The following is a 14464-nucleotide window of genomic DNA, read 5'->3' on the forward strand; positions in this document are numbered from 1 at the left end:
TTGAGAACCAATTCCTACTTGGAATTGTTTCAAAAATTACGATTCCATTGGAATCGTTTAAAGGATTTGGTTTCAAATCCGATCATCGCTTCCCAATTTAACATGCGCAAGTTTTGGTTTCCATAGCGGCCAGGCGCTTGTTGTGTTGCAGCCTTGGAGCACAGTAAGCAGCGCTCTAGTGGGGCTTTATTTTACGTTGAAAAAGCAGTAAAACTGCAAACCACCATTGACTCAAAATAAAACTTTCCTCTTATTTGTGAAAATAGGTATGTGACCTGTTTCAACTCCACCCCTCAAAGAATCAGAATCAAGAATTGACAAGAACCGGAATCGAAAGGAAGCATCGGAATTGGAATCAGAATTGTTAAAATCTAAACGATGCCCAACCCTAATTATCACCAACACATTGACCAACTTTAAACAGGTCGAGGAGCAACTACGCTACACCAATAAGTGGCATTTGAACACCCCAATTTGGCACAACATACACTTAATGTCTGGTAACAAACCTTTTGTTTATAACCAGTGGAGTGACAGAGGTATTTATACTCTAGACCAGCTATTCAATGATGAAGGTATGTTAAGTTTTGAAAACCTGAGAACTAGCTTTGAGGTCCCTAGGACATCCTTCTTCCTTTATCTTTGTTTAAGATCAGCCCGAAAATGTTATGGAGTACCATGGGGGAACAGTCTTGAGATGCACCCAATCATTAAATGGCTTGTTGATTCTCCGGTGAGAGGATTAGTGTCCAGGATTTATGCTAAACTGATGCAAGTATCCGTAGGAGAACTCCCAATAGTAAAGAAATGGGAGAGAGAGCTGAGCCCGGAGGGGAACGTAATTAATTGGGAAACAGTTTGGAACAACATTTCCCACTGTTCCAAGAACCCAAATCACCAGCAGATCCACTTCAACATATGTCATAGGACATACTGGACTCCTCAGAAGAGATACGTCTCTAAAGCCATTCCCACTCCCTATTGCACGTTCTGCCAACCTGAACAAACTGGAACTTTCCTGCACATGGTCTGGGAGTGTGAACAGGTGCATGAGTTTTGGAATAAAACAACATCAATAATATCTGATGTGATAGGATGTCGAATTCCTACTGACCCGACTGTTTTCTTACTTAATGATAACTCTAAATTACACCTGCTTGAGAGACAGAGGACAATTTGGCTAGCTGGATCAACTGCAACCAAGAAAATGATAGCTCAACACTGGCTATATATATATTGTTGATATATTATTGTACTAATGTTTTGCTGTGTCCTGTTGCCATGCATGGCTTGTGCACTGTCTTGACAATGCTTACTGTGTTGTTGTCTTCTGTCTGTAAAGTCTAACTGTCACCTTACTGGTTTCAAATCACCTCGCCGAAGACTGCAGTGAAATTAAGCAGCTGGCTAACACTGGCACATTTAGAGAAATGTTGATTAATGTGCGTTGACTTTATACATAAAAATGACATGTAATTGTAGTGTGAGTTAAAAGTAATAGTTCTTTAAGGTAAGGATACCTTGGTTGTCATGGTTAAGATGTGGTTTTGGTCATGGTTAAAAGAAACAGTCAGCAGTGACTGTCGGTTGGAGATGGGAAATAAACAGCTGCTTCCATGTTGTTTCCATCCACCCTACGTGGACTCTGTCGCCCTATAATAACGTCGCCTGACTTCTTTCTCGTTCCCGTAATACTTGTTGATAACAATTTTTTCTTGGGAGGAATGTGTTTTTCCAGCAGTACCATAGCCTCAGACTAGGAGGTGCTGATTCTTATCCCTGCCACTTCACACTCGGCTGCAAACTGTCTCAGTGAGCCCTGGAGGTCACGGTCTGAAGCCGCCAGCAGAACCACATCATCTGCAAAAAGCAGAGAGGCAACCCTCAGGCCACCAATACTTACACTCTTCACATCTGAGCTGGGCTTAGAGACTCTGTCCATGAACATCAAGAACAATCTGTGACAAGGCATAACTCTGGCAGAGTGTAATGCCCACTGAGAACAGGATTGACGTCCAGCCAAGAATGGGGACACAGCTCCCCCTTTGGTTATACAAGGACCGCATGGCACGTAGTAACAGCCCTGGCACCCCACACATCAATCTAGGAAATAAATGACCAAAATGTCCCAAAATGTCCTCACAATCCCCAGAGATAAGGTACACACACACACACACACACACACACACACACACACATCAATATGTGCATTTTCTAAACACACATGATTATAAATTAATCAGTTTGAATCCATTCATTATTCAGACATTACTAGCCTGAATCAGTAATGTCATGTGCCCACCACATTATGGAAGAACTATGATGCATGCACACGCACACGCACACGCTGTTAAATACATTGTTTATTTTGATATGTTATTTTGTTATTTTGAGATGTATGTGTAGTGATTGACATTTCCCACAATGCCTTTCAGCAATCCAGTGGGGTGTGAATTTGTTGCTTTTAATCAATGGTGAGTGTACGAGTGTATAAAAATAGCCGGCTGGCAGCAACAATTATGACAGATAAAAACAATTACAAATGTGCTATATCATCAATAAAAACAATGAAAACACAGACAAGACAGCACATTCTAAAAGCTCAAGAGGTTTGTTGGTGCTGCTGGTTTGGCTGCTCACACTGGACATGACAATGTGGTCAGGTGAGAGTGAGCATGAAACCGTTTCATAGGAAGAAATACTGCATTTACATTAAAGTGACAAGAAGTATAGATAAGAAAATGCTTATTTTACAAACCACTACAGGGACTTTCCATGATAGTCATCATATCAGCTCACATTTACAGAAACGATCGGAAATATATAGAAACATATATATGAAATGTTGAATAAAGAGTCCTTGGAGGTAGAGGTACCTGCAAGACTTGTGGGTAACAAGGCAGACCCCCACACTTTCACGGACCCCGAAAGCCCCCGGTTCATTGTGCCAATCACTTTGTGGTAATTTGATGAACTGCAGATTTGTTTGGGGACTTTGTTCAAAAAAAGCTGAGTACAAAATGACATTATAAGGGTCTAAAGGAAGCTCCTGCAATTACTTTCACATATGGTGCATGCTATGTTTTTAACTGGTTTTAATGGGATTAATTGTTCACTAAGTTTAATAAAGCTGCGCTGAAAATGAATCAAATCATGGAATATTATGAGGTTCTTCTCTAAATCCCTAATCTTTTTAATAAGACATCCCATGGTACTGTAGACATTTCATAACCAGTGAGAATTATCTTCGTAAATGCATTAAAATTACAATTATGCCGCTCTGTGAGCCAGTAAACATGCGTGGAGCTTGCATTAGCAAAAACATGTTTGAACCGTTGAATATTAATGTCTGCTTTTGATTTGAAGGCCTGCAGGGAGCTGAGGCATCATTAACATAAACTGATTCTCTTTGATTTTACATTGATCTCTTGACCACCCACTCTGGCCTGTTTCCCATGCACTCACACACATACTCAATGGAAAAACACACACACACACACACACACACACACACACACACACAGAACAAGAACTCACCGTGCAGGTTTCCAGTCTGCGTGGCGGGGGGATCAGCTCTCTCTTGTTGAGGGGGGCGATTCCGAGAGCAACCTGCATGATGGTCATGAACTTCTTGTACTTCATGTTGTTGCTCATCAGAGCTCTACAATTAAAGCAACACCAGTCAGTCAATCTGTTGCCATGACAACACTTTGCTTGCCCCCAGTGGGTCCACCTTTGTTGTCAGTAGGTGTTTGTGGTCGCAGCGCTGAGGAGTGGAGCGCGTCGTCTGGAAGCTGAGTGCTGCACACAGGAGACAGAGCAGCAGTGGAACAAAGCCAAAAGACAAAACAGCTGTGTGCTGATCTGTGTTGAAGCATTACTGTTACATAATTCACACAGAAAATCCCACCACAGGAGGATAATAGTGGCACTAAGCCTATGGGTGCTTAGAGTGATAATCCGCCACATCCATCCCCGTTTCCTTTTGGGGTTTTTTGAGTTTGGTGATAACTTTGGTCAGTGTTCACTCTCTGCAGTGCAACATTACATTAAAACAAAAGAACACAAATTTCTCCTGGGCCAAGAAATCTGGACAACTACTGGCCAGACCAATCCCTTTAGAGGATGCATCCTAGTGGCTTTAGTAAAAAGGACATCTCTAGAGACATCCTCAGAATAAAACATTTTTTAGCATAGCAGTCATTGTGCTGTTTGCTTAATGAACATTGGCTAGTAGGGATTTAGGCCTCACTGTAAACACTTTTCATTGACTGTCAGAGAGGCAAAGACAGAAGTAGCGTGACATTGTTAAGGCACCTCAAAAGCCAATTGGTAGTGAGATCACATAAAAACACAGGTCAAGTTTGCGTGAATAAAGCAAAGCAAAAATTGGCTTCACATTTTGTCAGACTGAATGAATGAACAATCCTGTGAATATTAATTGTCATTGCATATCATCCTCTTGTTTGTGCTATCCAACATTTTTTACATTGTGGGTTGTAATAATTATTGGAGGCGGTAACTCATGCAGGGATTTGGGCCGCGTTGTTACCGTGGATAATCCACAGAACTATCTACAACTTCAGCAAGAATATTTTTCTTTTTTTTGGGTCTGTGGATCATTTATTTGTTCATTTATATTCTTCCCTTTGAGTTTTATTGTTATTAAATAATCCGCTGAGGGATGGGCATATTAAATTGTATTACATGAAAAACAAAAAATAAAATCCATGATTCATTTACCCACACATTTCTGACAAAATGGATTAAACTAGTACATTTCCCCTCATGATTTCAGTGTAAGATAGTTGAGGACAGAGTTGAGGACAGAGTGAGCATTAGTAGGTTGATGGATCAAAGCAAAGATCTTTGTCCTATTGTTCCTCAAATTAATGGAAACAAGGATATGTGTGCAAACGGATGCATGGAACACACACACACACACACACACACACACACACACACACACACACACACACACACACACACACACACACACAATGCGTGAGCATGTTATCTGTGGTAGATCCTGGTCATGGAGTCTGCAGAGAGGATGATGAGGACTGGTGCTGTGTGGGATTGTCATGATTGCATCATAAGCTTCTGTGACCTGATTCATCTGTTACCATAACATCACCATGCACACTTTGAATTAGTGATTCCTGGGAAACTGAGTACATAATGTCACATCAGGAGAAACCTGCTGATAAAAACATACAGTGTACAGTGTGTTAACTATGGGAAAAGGAAAATGTCATTTAAAATCAGATCAGTTAATGTCAGTCTGGGAAACAATCCCACCTTTAGATCCTCTTACACGGGCCTGGCCTCTAATATCAGTCGTTCATATTACTGTGGTGTTCCTATAGCCTGACAAGCCAGACCCACATCCAGATGTTGGCTCTGGGAACTCACCATTGACGGAGCTCAATCCGAGGGGCGGGATAAACGGTTGTCTTTCAAATTCCCTCCTGCACGCAATAAGAGAGCGCTACAACCAGGCAGAGCAACGAAGAAGGTAGCGGAGCTAGTTAATAGATTAAACTTTTACCGTGTCCGGTCGGCAAAACTCCAAACACATCTTCCTTTTTTAAGAATGACTTCTGTGCCGTTCTTTATTCTTTTCTCAAAGAAAAGCTTAACTCCAAGTCTTCCAGAAGACCGCTGTTCCCAGCAGCGGCAGCCATAAGCCCGCCTACCGACTCTATACACGTTGTGATTGGCCTGACCAGTTTGGTTTTTTCAGCTCGCAAGCCGGAGAGTGCCTAGACCCCCCTGGCTGCAAAATAAATTTGCTGCCACCAGGGTGCGTCTAGATTTCTAGGCTAGTGTTCCTACATTCCTTCAAAACATTTACTTCTGCTGATGGAACTCTAACAACATAATGACTTCTGTTTTTATTCAGATGAAGATGTGTTCAAACTTGCCAATAGATGACCACATCACTTAAATATATGAAGAAAACTCCAGCAGTCAGTTTCAGCTGTTCCCAATGCATAGTGTGTAGTGTCTGCCGCCCCCATGAGTAATTCTAAGTAATAACACCAAACTGTCAGCGCGTCCACATGATACAAGCCTTCTGTAACCGCGCACACCTCTGAATCTTTTCATCAAAGGTGAAAAGATTGATGAAGTTACTAAATTTAGACATATTGGAGTAATAATGGATCAAAATCTTACATTTTTAAAAAAGTGAAAAAAAGGTAAAAAACATTAAATAAAACTTGGCGAAATTTAAAACGTGAACAAATTACAAACTTGTGGATAAAAAGCCAATTCTGTATGATACTGAAAAAACAGAAAACAGCTTTGAGAGTTTTAATTTTAATGCTCCTGCTTTCCATGACTTTGATTAGCTCTATGAAATCCTCCAGAGACCTGAGAGATCATACTGCCACTACTCAATGAAACCAGACAGCATAAAGAGTCTGGTTTACTGACGAGTTTATATAGAACCACATCTACATCTGAAGGTTTGTCAAATATTTAATAAAATGACAATATCTATGCACATGTATCTGTTTTATGTCTGTTTACACACATACATACATACATACATATGTCTGTCTTTGTGAAGCACTTTGGTGCAAACCCGTTTTAAAGTGCTGTAAATGAAATAAACTCAAACAATACGTTATTATAGAACACATAGATCACTCATTATATACACCTGCTCTCCTCAGGGCGTTTACTGCGACATTACTGTAGAGGTGTGCATAAATACTGAGTCTTTGGCTCCTATAGGATCTGACAGTGGTTGGATGAGTCGCAGTAGTCACACTGTAGGCAGTGATTAGTGGCTGTGGCACCTCAGGAGTATGGCAGGTCAGATAGGTCCATGGTTTTACTGAAGATGATGGAGAACTCTTTAGAGAGCAGCTGGTGGAGGCTCAGACCATCATGAGAGTACACCCAGCGTTCACCTGTCCAGTCGTAACGCTTCGGTCCACTGCAAAAAGACGAGCAAGGAAATCAGCTCAGGTGGTCATTTCAGATTATTTTTTTACAGTGTCAATAAAAAGAAAGTGAACCCTTTAGAATTACCCATTTCATTCAGGCATAATTCATACGTGACACTTGGTTTGATCTTCATTAAAGTCCCTACCATAGACAAACACACCCTATGTAAACTAACACTTGTTTTGTGCTTCTTGCAGTCAGGCCGGTGTGGACGGCAAGATTATGCAACTGCGGCCTGGGTGACTGTGTGTGACTGTGTGTGACTGTGTGCAGAGGGTCTGAGCACCGAGCCATGCACCTCCAAGGTTTTGTAACAACGCAGACACCGCGTGGCAATGATTGGCTAAAGAAGAGAAGAAGTATGTTCTTGGAGCTCTGACCACCGCTCTGACCGCAGCTCTGACCAATGTCAAAAATTTGACACAAAATATGGATTTAAAATGGTCCAGCCCCAGCTAGTTGGTGAAGCTACTGCAGGTGATGGCAGTGCCTGTCCCCACACACCACATGCTGTTCCAGACAGGCACTGGTTGCTGAGATCTGCCTGATCGGCATGTTCTGTTCCATCATAAAGCAACATCACAAACCTCTTAAAACTGTGTACTACATTTTAATGGTATTTCATCTGGTGCCATGGCCAATGTCATCAAGGCCTCTGAGCACCTTCCATGCTGCTGATTTTTTTATTTGCCATGACCAACAAAGCTGGACACGGTATCACACATAGAGCAAGGAACATTTGGAGTGCACACGCCGTTTCAGATCCAGATGTGCTGTAAGGTACCGGAAATGTTCTGTTCTGTACAGTACCTTCTTTAAGTCTTGCGCCACAGGAACAGCAAGCACAACATCTGAATCACCAGTACAAATCAATATTGTCTGACGACCGTGAGTAACATCCTACTGTCAGCCTCCGCATGGCTGCATGGAGACAGAGAGGACAAATCCTGGAGTGACTGCATATAACTCCATTACCATGTTTGGTAACAAAATAGTACCTGTACTAATAATTGTAAAGAAGCGTCAAACGTATGCAACAGAATGCATAAAGCAGAATCTGCTTTGTTATCATTTGTTTATGTGCTAAAAGTGTGATTTAGAGACCTGTCTCGCTAGCAATGGGAGTAAAGACTTTTTTTTTTTTTTTTTTTTTGCTCACAACAATTTTCACTTTTATTTTGGCATAGCATGGCTAGTTAGTGAAACAATCCAAAGCTCTACCAAAGTTCAGCATAGCATGACTGTGATTAGAGGTTACTGGTGACCTTAAACTTGATCCAGCGATTTCTCTGGAACTTGTGCTGCTAATGAAAAGGGAAATGCACTGCTGGAAATCTGAATATCTTGCCTTTCTGTAGATGTGTGCAAGGGGGCAAAGTTTGACCCTGAAGTGACCATGCTACTTTGATTTGGTTTTTGTCAACTTAAAAGCTTTTTAAAAACATGACAGTAGTCTTCTGACATCCGATTAGCTTGAACACACCTTGACACAATCATCAAGACACATAAAATCTTCTAAGTTCTTCTAAGTTTTCTATATTATTTAGGCATATTAGGGCCTATTTAGTGGCTATTGTGAGAAATTTGCCAACCCGCCTATATCTTTAACATCTCTAACGTATAAACCTACATCAAATGGGTTACTTTTATCGCAAAATGCACAATTGTTATGCTGAACTGCCCCACTAAATGAGAGCTTTACTCCTCTTATTGTTTGCCCATCATTCCCGAGACCGTAGGTTTAAAATGTTCCTGTGAGTGGGAGCAGATTTTTAAATGTTGGAGCGTTGCCATCCCGCTCTGATAACTATGAGTCCAATGCAGGCAGATGAACGGCGTCGCCATCCCACTCCATGCCGCCAGTGCCTGTCATCCAGCAGACTTTTTGCTGCCAGAGCTCCGGGCATGAAGGGAGGCTGGGCGCCATTTATTTGATAAATACAACGCAGCTTTTTTCTTTTTTTTGGATCTTGCAGTGAGAGATTTAAGCGGAGCGGCTTTGGAGTGGGGGAACAAACAGCTCCGTAAGTGGGGAGTGGAAATTCTCACCGCCTCGCAACGCTTACATGCTCTGGTCTGGACACAGAGACGAAGGGGCTCTGCTGTGCAGAGATCTGTCTAAAGTCAGCAGAGGAGAAAAGACAGACAGCTGCAGACAGATGTTAGTGTCTTACTGATGCAGGTGTCTGAGAACCACTCTGTGATGTTCAAGTCTTACCTGGTGGGAGAAGACAGCCAGATCTGTTTGTTTGGCGTCTGTTTGTTGATGACGTATGTGCCGTGCTCCCTGCCCAGCTTCACTGTCAACACGCCACTCTGTACATCAACCACAGACACAACAGAAACACATTAACACATTTCTTGTGACAAAACAAATGTAATAAGCCATTTCAACCACAAACATCTACAAACATACTGCAATAATCTGAGGCTTCACACAACGCTCGGATTCCATCTGCTTTGCCTTCCCACTCTGCTCTACCCAGCTGTTATATCTATGTTATATTCAACATTTTCTTTTTTTCAGAGTGTCTGTGTGTTCAGTACAGAGCTGGAGTCAGGACGTGGTTAGCCTAGTTTAGCATAAAGACTGAAAACGGGGGGGGGAGAACAGCTAGCCTGGCTGTGCACACAGTTCAAACATTCACCTCCCAGCACCTCTGAAGCTCACTGATGAACATGTTGTATCTTGTTTGTTTGATCTGAACAGAGAGAAATTTAAAAAATGATTTAAGGCATAGGAATGTGTTGAACTATTTCTTTAAGCATGCCAATACCTCGGCCATTAAAGCCACTCTGTAATAGGGATGATACTATGGAAGAGGGAGGATTGCTGGCCTGGAAACCAGATGACTCTGCCAGCTCATGTGTCAGATAGTCTGGCCCCCCTCCCATTCAGACAGATACACAGCCGAAGAGAACCTGGACAGGCCAATCACAACCGTTTATCTCACATGGATGACTGACAGTCGTGCTTGAACCTAGTTACTGGACCTAACTAGCATTCTCCGTCCATCACAACGCACCAGGCTCACCAAACTCAGATCAAACTGTCAAACTAGGCGCTGCTGATCAAACACAAATCAAGATTCTGTTACGTTGTTTCCTTGCTGTAATTGGTTGTAGGTCTATTCAATTGCGTGCAGAGGCATTTTGGTCTGTTCCTTGAAAATCTAAAATAATTTGTGAATCACTCATGCTAGGCTAGAGGATTGCACTTACAGGTTTGAAACAAAAAACACAAAGCAGAGTTGATTATTCCATAGAGATTTACTCCAGCCTCTATGAGACCCTCTGCAGTACTGCTCCTGGTGTGTGTGTGTGTGTGTGTGTGTGTGTGTGTGTGTGTGTGTGTGTGTATGTGTATGTGTATGTGTATGTGTGTGTATGTGTATGTGTGTGTGTGTGTGTGTGTGTGTGTGTGTGTGTTGTTTATGGCCTCATATGTCACTACAGCCAGTTGAAAAAGGGGGTCGGCTGCCAAGATTGGAACACTGGCCAATAAGTCAGCGGAGACAGCTGCTGTCCAACCAAAACGTATCTGTGGAGGGGACATCCCAGAGGACATCTCACAGTGCCAGGACAGACAGACTACAGACAGACAGGAGGACAGTGCAGTGTGATGATAACAGTGGGAAACAGGAAACAAAATGCACCTTTCCCTTCACACATGCACTCATCTGTCTAAAATCAGGCTGACACCCACACACCCACCCCAGTGACATATCAAATCTAAACAGGAGATGACACACTCCCAAATAGCATCAGCTTGTAGGAACACATCATACTAGTGTTCTGTCCAATTGTGCGGCGTCTGAATGATTTATTTCCAGTTCAAACTTAATTAATCAAGAGTGCCTAAGTATGCACAGTGAGGCTCTGAGCTATATGCTAACATGTTCACAATGACAATGCTAACATGCTGATGTTTAGCAGGTATGTTTACCATGTTCACTATGTAAGCAAGCTAACATTTACTAATAAGCATTAAAAACTAAGAATATCTGTACAGAATTTAGTTGTTGAAATGTTTTATTAAAATCCAAATATATCAACCTCATGGTGGTGCTAGAGGACAGGTCAAAGGATGACCACAGTCAGTGAAGACAAGAACAGACTGGTGCAGAGCAACAGCTCTCTATGAAAGGCCAGGAGGTGGCAGCAATGCCAAGGTGGTGTTGAGCAAGAAACACTGCCCTCCATCCCACACGGCTGGTGCTGGTCCAGTAGGCTGATCATCTCAGTAAAGCTCCATCTTATCTTATTTCAGTGAGATTATGCATTAACCATAAATGATTTTGATGTCAGATTCAGACTGGGTCGTGTTATCATTAAGGTGAGTATTGTAGGTCACATCTGAGGAAGAAGCATGCAGCGCTGCCTGATGGAGTCTCATTAACACACACTGTTCAATGTTAGATGTGTATCTTTCCAAAGTGTTTGTTAAGATAATATGATTTAACAGTTAGAGCCCTTGTGCACTCAGCTGTGAATGACAGAGGCACTGCTTTGTTTCAGAACAACAGAGGTGAGTAGAATCATAACTGACAGGAATAAAAACTACACAATGATACCCAAACAGAGAAAAATAACTTAAGCTGCTCTGACTTCTCAATGGCCTCCTGCTCCCCGGTTATCTTGCACGGCAGCTGGATTCTTGCGATATCACACAAATCTAGTCAGGCTTCAAGTAATGCGTTTGGGTCCGAGCCTACAGAGGTTAGCGTAGATGCTGCAGTAGCATCACTTCTATCACAACTGGAGAGGATTTCTTCATTGAAAGAAGAGCAAAGACCACCACTGAAGGCTTTTCTCCATGGAAAAGATCTTCTCGCTCTGGCCTCAGAAAGAGTTGCTGCCCTTTTCCAAACAGTAAGGTTAGCTCCCTGGTCTGCTCTACCTGTCCCTCTGTGCTGAAAATGTATCCCCCTCTCTGATAGGTCAGGTTAGGTCTCTCACTGCTTCTGTGTTACTCCAGGATTTACAGCTTTTAAGCTTCCTGCCAGATAAACGTAAGTGTCTGCCAACAAGAACAACAGGCTCTAAGTGTGTTGATTCTGCTGGCAAGAAATCAATAAGGCAGCAGAGCCCAGCAGCCAAACATCAGGCCACGACTGAAACCGCTTCATGGAGCACAGAGGGGGGGCAGCCCACACCTAACAGTCACAGCATAGAATGGGGGGAACATTCCTACATCACACTTCCCTCTGGCTTTTGAAAGATTAGAACAGAATTTAAACTGTGACAGCTGTCTGAGGGTTGATTCTGATAAGTTTCTATCAATCTATTTCTCATGCTGCTATCACTTGTTAATAACTTACGAACTCTGCTTGGGGGGGGGGGGGTTTGAGAAACACAAATTTAGAGGAAACCGGGAATACAGCTTCCAGCAGAGCTTCAGAGCTTAAAGGAGGGCAATAATGCAACTGGATCCGTGTGTTTAGCCAAATTTGGTTTAGCCACCTGCTGTGGAACACACTGAGTAAATGGATGAAGAGCCAGGGAAAGGTTTAGTAGTCTTTTTGAATGTTTTGACACTTTTACGGGATGTGAATCCATTGTAGCTAGCATAGCTCTTGCTGACCAGTGTTCCTTCAGTAAATTAAGGTGCACTTTAGTCACCAGGTTGGCTTTCTCCAGTTTTCTGATCTCTTAAACCCTGTCATGTAAACAGGTAACCGGGTTTCTAATTGGAGTTGTACATGTGAGCATGTGCAGGACAAAGACTTCAGACAGAGACGGGGTCGCTGTGGAAGCTGAGCGGGAGATAACTTAACACGTAGCGATGCATCCAAAGTCAGACTACACCTGAGACTGACACCAAAAGAAAAAGATGTGCTCCTTTCAGTGCATGTCAGTCAGGAGGCATCATCTTCCTTTCATCTGTCTTCTATCTAATAAGAAACCATGCTTTCAAATAAGGTCGGGGGAAGGGGAGAGAGTCTGATTACTGACATGCTGCATGTATGCGTGGACTGGTAGTAACCAGGTTACTACATGTGCATGTGAACACGTTCTCTGATTACCTGCTTAACCTGGTTTCTCTGAGGGCATTAGGGCTGTCAACAAATATGTATTCTTTCCAATTGTAAAAACAATCAGATATTCGAAAAAGAAAATGTATATTGAAATATTGTGGATGGTGCGTACTTGCGTGGGCCTGGGCCGCTGCTCCCTAAATGTCCCGCTCCCTGTGAGGGTTTGTCTGATTGAGACCCGTCGAGTGGGCGTGTTGATGACGTTGCTATGATGCGGCTGGCACTACCGGAAGAAAGAAGAGACCCCACAAAGACGGCAACAAAGATGTCTGACTGGCGAGACAACAAGATTCAGAACCTCTGTCGGTAAGGAGCGATGCCAAAATCGTCAGACAATTCAAGGAACGGCAAGAGTTATTCAAATTACAAACTGACTAACGTGACCGCGGTGTATTCTGCGTCGTGTCCTGCCTCCTGCATGCTCCAGAGAGAGGTCTGCTATGGTTTAACAATAAATAAGACTTTTCTTATTAGTTTATTTTGTAATGTATTAAGATCTTTTATACGTTGAAATAAATCTACCTATACAAGTAGTTATGTTGTATTGGTTTGCCCTCTTATGGCCAAAATGTGCAAAAGTAGATTCCAATATATTTAAACCATCATTTTTGACAGCCCTAGAGTGAATGTTTGAGAAGGAGCAACCACCAACGTTTGGCTGTACAGTCACCATTAAAGTCTACAGGAGGTTAAAGGGGGGCAGCGTGATTTCAGGTGTTGTGGAGTTCTACTGCAGCTGTGGAAAAAATTGTATAAAGCCTTTTTTATGGCTCGAGGGAGCTGTGTGAAGTCTGATAAACTGCTTTAGGTGATGTCACACAAAAAATATAACCACGATAATAAGCCAGTTACCTTGCTCTCAGGTGAGTGGCCTGATCAACTGAAGCCCATCAAGCTATTAGAAGTGTGTAACAACAACATTTACTGCAGTCAGACGTTCCAAAGTGAACAGGAAATAGCCTGACTTACAGAGAACAAGACATCGTACTCTGCTCCAGTGAAAGCTTCATCCATCAGGTCTTCAAAATAGTCAGTCAGAGCGTCCAGCGTCTCGTCTGCCAGCTTCTCGTACGCTGCTTCAGACAGCTCGCTGGAGGACAGGGACACACAGTTACATGTTAGTCTAACCATTCAGGCCGGCCAGATGGCTGATGCTTAGAAAAGGAAGTAACTGTGGGTTACCTGGTATGAACAGGGGGGGGGTTCTCCAGCCTTAGTGATGTCACATGGATGTTTCTCCTCCACCTGTCACCATCAACTCTGCTCTCAAACCACTGACAGAAAAACTCAGGTCACATACTAAACAAACTTGATCATCACAATCAGTTATCTAAAGACACTTTGGATTATTTTATTTTCACATTTTATCTGCAATGTATGCACCTTTATATAATTTATTTCCATGGCGTTTCTAAGATAACATGTTACATATAATATGTGTGTTGGGATTGTAGGCTACTGTGAGG

This window comes from Sander lucioperca, chromosome 2 (genome assembly GCF_008315115.2).
Source record: "Sander lucioperca isolate FBNREF2018 chromosome 2, SLUC_FBN_1.2, whole genome shotgun sequence".
NCBI lineage: Eukaryota > Metazoa > Chordata > Actinopteri > Perciformes > Percidae > Sander > Sander lucioperca.